The sequence below is a fragment of the Pongo pygmaeus genome, chromosome 4, assembly GCF_028885625.2.
Source record: "Pongo pygmaeus isolate AG05252 chromosome 4, NHGRI_mPonPyg2-v2.0_pri, whole genome shotgun sequence".
Lineage (NCBI taxonomy): Eukaryota > Metazoa > Chordata > Mammalia > Primates > Hominidae > Pongo > Pongo pygmaeus.
The window spans coordinates 119076355-119084021 of NC_072377.2; positions in this window are offsets into that span (position 1 = coordinate 119076355).

The following is a 7667-nucleotide window of genomic DNA, read 5'->3' on the forward strand; positions in this document are numbered from 1 at the left end:
TAATAGCATTTAAAATAATAAAATACCTAAGAATAAATTTAACAAAGGAGGTAAAAGATCTACACATTATAGAAATTGATGACAGAAACTCAAGACACAAATAAAAGATAGCCTGTGTTTATGGATTAAAAGAATACTGTTAAAATGTCCACAATACTCAAAGTGATATACAGATTCAATGCAATCTCTATTAAAATTAAAGATCTTTGTCACAGAAATAAAAAATATATAAAATTTGTATAGAACTGCAAAAAACTCTAAATAGCTAAAGCATTCTCAAAAGGAAAAAAAAACAGTTGGAGGAATCACACTGCTTGATTTCAGATTATATCACAAAGCTGTAGTAATCAAAACAGTTTGGTACTGGCATTAAAATTAGACACACAGACCAATGGAACAGAATAGAGAGTCCAGAAATAAATCCACACATTTGGAGTAAATTGATATTTGACAAAGGTGTCAAAAACACACAATGAGGAAAAAACAGTCTCTTCAATGAATGATGTCAGAAAAAAACGGTATGTCCCAAAGCAAAGGATAAAATTGGAGACTTATTTCACACCAAAAATAAAAGTCAACTCAGAATGGATAAAAAGTTTAACATAAGACCTGAGATAATAAAACTCCTAAAAGAAAACAAAGGAGAAAATCTCCATTCCCTTGTTCTTGGCAACAATTTTTGGTTTAGGACCCCAAAAGCACAGGCGACAGAAACAAAAATAAATGGAATTACATCAAACAAAAATCTTCAGCACTTCAAAGGAAACAATCAACAAAATAAAAAGGCAACCTGCAGAATGGGAAAAATATTTGCAAATGATACGTATGATAAGGGGTTAATATCCAATATATATCAGGAACTCACAGAGCTCAATAACAAAAAAAAGGAATATAATCTAATTTAAAAATGGACAAAGGATCTGAATAGATATTTATCCAAAGAAGACATAAAAATGGCTAATGGGCATTTGGAAAGGTATTCAACCTTAATAATTATCAGAAAAATCCAACTCAAAACAACAATGTGGTACCACCTCACTCCAGTTAGAATGGCTATATGCCATCAAAAACACAAGAAACAACAAGTGATTAGGTTATGGATAAAGGGGAATCCTTGTACATCTTTGGTGGAAATGTAGATTGGTGTAGCCATTATAGAAAACAGTGTGGAAGTTCCTCAAAAATAGAACTACCATATATAACTCAGCAATCCCTCCTTATATACCCAAAGGAAATGCAATCAGCACTTCATAGAGATATCTGTATATCCACGCTCTTTGCAACATTACTCACAATAGCCAAGTTATGAAAACAACCTAAGTGGCCATCAATAGATGAATAGATAAAGAAATTGTGAGACAGATACATATAGATAGATGATAGATAGATAGATAGACAGATAGAGTGTGTATGTATGTGTGTGTGTATATGTGTATATATATATATATACACATATACATATACACACACAACTTGTATTTGCCCCTTCTATATCTATCTACATACACACACAATGAAATATTATTCAGGCTTTAAAAAGAAGGATGTCTGGTCATTTGTAACAACATAGATAAACCCAAAAGAACTTATGCTAATTGAAATAAGCCAAACACAGAAAAATACTTCATGACCTCACATATGTGGCATCTTAAAAAAAAAAAAAAAAAGTCCAATACATAGAAACAGAAAGTAAGAACAGTGGTTACCAGAGGTTTTGTGCCCTTTCATCTATGTCTCCTGTTAACAGAAGAATGGGTGCAAAGTTGCAATTATGTAGGATAAATAAGTATAGAGATCTAATGTATAGCATGAGAGCTATAGTTAGTTAATAATATAATATTTTATACTAGGAATGTGTGAAGAAAGGAGATGTTATGTGCTCTCACAATAAAAGAGTAACTATGTGAGATGAAGGATATGTTAATTGGCTGGACTGTGACATTTAACTATGTACATGTACATCAAAATATTTTGTATACCTTAATATATATAAAAAATAAAAATAAAATGTTAAAAGTAATAAAAGATCTGAGAGGGCAAGATGGCCAACTAGACAGAGACAAGTAGAATAGCTCTCATGGAGGGACCAAGATGACTGGCAGATCTTCAGAGTGAAGGCGCTGAGAATGGGTGGAGGGAAGACACAGAAGCTAGCATAAAGGGGAAGAAAGCTAGGAACCCCGCACAGGTTACCACACACTGGGACTCATCTTTGAACCACAGCAGCACTGGGGGCATGAGTGAGTTGAACTCGCAAGGAGCAATCCATCCTAGGATGGCCATCTGGAACCCCAGCAGAAGGGAATCCCTTGACCACTACGGAAACCTGAGGTGACAGGAAGAGCTGCTTAGAGAAGCAATGGAGCAGCAAGCCAGCTGATGTGGAGCCCAGAGGGTTTGGTACAGGAGCGTCTGTTGTGGAGCATGGCTAGGGACAGCCATCCCCCTAGGCTGGACTTGCTCCCATATGAGAGTTTATCCCTAGGGAAAATGATGAACCTGATCTCTGCACGGTGGTCTTGCACATCAGATGGGGTTGGCCTGACATAGAACCCCTTGGTCTGCTGGCCTCTCCTAGGGATACAGTCTGGCCATGCCTGCTTACAGGTCAGTCTTGGGTGTGCTGGGGCCCACACCATAGTTTCTGTGCCAGCAGACTGTGCCTGACAGATGGAGAGCTCCAGTCAGCCCCTATGGTCACGCACTAGCCTGCATGCTTCTTCCATGTACTGCAGCCTCCGCCAAGCCCACAGAAACTCCTGGCTCCACAAGTGCCCCACCCTTGCACTAACACTGTCAGAAAATAGTGGATCCTCCCACACCGTGAATGATCACTCCTGCTTGTGGGGCACAGAGAAGGCACCAAGAGTTGCACTGATCAGCAAACTGCCCCAAACCAACACCAGCTCCAGTGCAACTGCTCACACGGTCTCCCCTAACCCCCAGCTGTGTTGCCTCTGTTACTGTGGTGAATGCCCACAGGAAGGCAGGCAACCCTGCATCTGCTAGCACTCTGCTGCAGCTGCTGCAGCTGCTGCACCTTGCCCCCCACCCCAGTGTAGTGGAATCCAAACCTCAAAGAGGCAGAGAAAAAAGTTGGCACCCAACACAAGCTCTCCAGAGTTACAGCATGCTGTCCAGGAGTTGGGAGCTAAGCACTGGCCCCCTAAAATCTCCCAGAAACAAATCTAGTCAGCCAAATCCATTTATACCACAATCAAACCCTCAAGATCATCAAATGGGATTAAAAAAGTCCAAAGGTCGGCAACTTCAAAAATTGAAGGTAAATAAGCCCACAAAGATGAGAAAGAATCAGCACAAGAATGCTGAAAACTCAAAAATCCAGAGTGCCTTCTTTCCTCCAAATGACTACGTCACCTCCAGCAAGGGTTCAGAACCAGACTTAGATGGCTGAAATGACAGAAATAGAATTCAGAATATGGATAGAAATGAAAATCATTGAGCCACAGGAGTTCATTAAAATTCAATGCAAGGAAGCTAAAAATCATGATATAACAATGCAGGAGCTGACAGACAAAATAGTCAGTATGGAGAGTACACCATACCTGACCTGATAGAGCTGAAAAACACACTACAAGAATTTCACAATGCAATCACAAATGTTAATAGTAGAATAAACCAACAAGTAAAAGAATCTCAGAGCTTGAAAACTGGCTTTCTGAAATAAGACAGACAGGCAAGAACAGAGAAAAAATAATGAAAAAGGAATGAACAAAACCTCCAAGAAATATGAGATTATGTAACAAGACCAAATCTATGACTCAGGGGTGTCCCTGAAGGACATGAGGAGAATGAAACCAACATGAAAGACATATTGCAGAATATCATCCATGGGAACTTCTCCAATCTAGCTAGACAGGCCAACATTCCATTTCAGGAAATGCAGAGAGCCCAGTAAAATAATTCACAAGAAAATCATCCCCAAGACACATATTCATCAGGTCAAAATAAAAGAAAAATGTTAAAGGCAGCTAGAGAGAAAGGTCAGGTCACCTATAAAGGGAAGCTCATCAGACTAACAGATGACCTCTCAGCTGAAAGCCTACAAGCCAGAAGAAACTAGGGGCCAATATTTAACATTCTTCAAGATAGGAAATTCCAACCTAGAATGTAATATCTGGCAAAACTAAGTTTCATAGGCAAAGGAAAAATAGGATCCTTCTCAGACAAGCAAATGCTGAGGGAATTTGTTACCACCAGATCTGCCTTACAAGAGCTCCTGAAGGGAGCACTAAATATGGAAAGGAAAAACCATTACCAGCCTCTACCAAAACACACTGAAGTACACAGACCAGTGATACTATAAAGCAGCCATATAAACAAATCTACAAAATAAGCTAACATCATAATGATGGGAACAAATTCACATATATCAATATTAACCTTAAATATAAATGAACCAAATGTTTCAATTAGAAGGCACAAAGGGGAAAGTTGAATAAATAACCAAGACCCATTGGTATGCTATCTTCAAGAGACCCATCTCACATGCAACGTCACACATAGGCTCACAATAAAGGGATAGAGAAAAACCTACCAAGCAAATGGAAAACAGAGAAAAAGCATGGGTTGCAATCCTAGTTTCTGACAAAGCAGACTTTAAATTAACACAGATCAAAAAAGACAAAGAAGGACATTACATAATGGTGAAGGGTTCAATTAAACAAGAAGATCTACCTATCTCAAATATATATGTACCCAACACAGGAGCACCCAGATTCATAAGGCAAGTTCTTAGAGACCTTTGAAGACACTTAGACACCCACACAATAATAGTGGGACTTTAACATGCCACTGACAATGTTAGACAGATCATCAAGACAGAAAATTAACAAAGATATTCAGGACCAGAACTCAGCTCTGGATCATATATCCACAGAACTCTCCACCAAAAAACAACAGAATATACATTCTTCTCATCGTCACATGGCATGTACTCTAAAATCAATCACATGATCAGAAGTAAAATAATAATCAACAAATGCAAAAGACTGAAATCATAACCATCTATCAGACAATGTGTAATCAAATTAGAAATCAAGACTAAGAAATTCACTCAAAACCTAAAATTACATGGAAATTGAATAACCTGTTCCTGAATTACTCATGGGTAAATCATAAATTAAAGCAGAAATCAGGAAATTCTTTGAAACTAATGAGAACACAAATACAACATACCAAAATCTCTGCAACATAGCTAAGGCAGCGTTAAGCGGGAAATTTATAGCACTAAATGCCCATATCAAAAAGCTAGAAAGTAATATCACAACTAAAAAAATTAAAGAACCAAAAGCAAACAAATCCCAAAGCTAGTGGAAGACAAGAATTAACCAAAACCAGAGCTGAACTGAAGGAGATTGAGATACAAAAAAAGACAGAAAAGATCAACAAATCCAGGAGCTGGTTTTTTGAGAAAAAATTAATAAAATAGACTGCTCAACTGATAAAGCAGTACAGAGAAGTTTCAAATAAACACAATCTGAAAGGAAAATCTAGAAGAAACTGATAAATTCCTGGTCACATACACCCTCTCAAGACTGAACCAGGAATAAATTGAATCCCTGAACAGACTAATAAAGAGCTCTGAAATTGAGGCAGCAAAAAACAGGCTACCAACCAAAAAAAGCCCAGGATCACACAGATTCACAGCTGAATGCTATGAGAGGTACAAAGAAGAGCTGGTACTATTGTGACTGAAAGTATTCCAAAAAAATTGAGGAGGAGGAACTCCTCCATAAATCATTCTATGAAGCCAGCATCATCCTGATACCAAAACCTGGCAGAGATAATAACAACAACAAAAACTTCAAGTCAATATTCTTGATGAACATCAATGCAAAAATCCTCAAAATAGTGGCATAAAAGCCAGTGGCACATCAAAAAGCTTATCCACCATGATAAATTAAGCTTTATCTTTGGGATGCAAGGTTGGTTCAACATTCAGATATCAATAAATGTGATTCAACACATAAACAGAACTTAAGACAAAAACTATATGATTATCTCCATAGATGCAGAAAAGGCTTTTGATAAATTCAACATCCCTTCAGGGTAAAAACTCTCAACAAACTAGATATTGAAGGAACATACCTCAAAATAATAAGAGCTATCTATCCATGACAAATTCACAGCCAACATAATACTGAATGTCCAAAAGCTGGAAACATTCCCCTTGAAAACCAGCACAAGACAAGGATGCCATCTTTCACCTTTCCTATTTAACATAGTATCGGAAGTCCTGACCAGAACAATCAGGGAAGACATAAAAATAAAGGGCATCCAGATAGGAAGAGAAGAAGTCAAAATATCCCTGTTTGTAGACGACATAGTCCTATATCTAGCAAACCCCATAATCCTAACCCAAAAGCTTCTTAAGCTGATAAACAACTTTAGCAAAGTCTCAGAATATAAAATCAACATGCAAAAATCACTAGTATCCCTATACACCAACAAAAGTCAAGCCGAGAGCCAAATCAGGAATGTACTCACATTCACAAATCCCACAAAAAGAATACAATAACTAGGAATACAGCTAAGTAGGGAGATGAAAGATCTCTGCAAGAACTACAAAACACTTCTCAAAGAATTCCGAGAAGACACACACAAACAGAAAAACACTTCATGCTCATGGATAGGAAGACTAATAACATTAAAATGGACAAACTGCTCAAAGCAATTTATAGACTCACTGCTATCATTATTAAACCACCATTGAGATTTTTCACAGAATTGGATAAACTATTTTAAAATTCATATGGAACAAAACCAGAGCCTGAATAGCCAAGACAATCCCAAGCAAAAGGAAAAAAGCTGGAGGCAACATGTTACCTGACTTCAAACCATAATTCAAGGCTACAGTAACCAGAAAAACCATGATACTGATATCAAAACAAATACATAGACCAATAGAACAGAACAGACAACTCAGAAATAAGGCCACACACTTACAACCATCAGATCTTTGACAAACCTGACAAAAAACAATGAGGAAAGGGTTCACTATTCAATAAGTGGCGTGGAATAACTGGCTAGCCATATGCAGAGGATTGAAATTGGACCACTTCCTTACACCATATATAAAAATTAACTCAAGATGGATTAAAGACTTAAATGTAAAACCCAAAAGTATAAAAACCCTGGAAGACAACATAGGCAATACCATTCAGGACATAGAGGCATGGGAAAAGATTTAATGATGAAGACACCAAAAGCAACTACAACTAAAGCAAAAATCGGCACATGGGATCGAATTAAACTAAAAAGCTTCTGCGCAGCAAAATAAACTATCATCATATTGAACAGACAACCTACAGAATGGGAAAAAATTTTGCAAATTATGTATTTAACAAAGGTCTAATATCCAGCATCTATAAGAAACTTAAACAAATTAACAAGAAAAATATCATAAAAAAGTGGGCAAAGGACATGAACAGACACTTTTCAAAAGAAGGCATACATATGGCTAATAACTATGTGAAAGAAAGCTCAACATCACTGAATATTAGAGAAATGCAAATCAAAACCACAATGAGATACCATCTCACACAAGTCAGAATGGCTACTATGAAAAAGTCAAAAAATAACAGATGCTGGTGAGGTTGTGGAGAAAAAGGAATTCTTATACACTATTGGTAGAAATGTAAGTT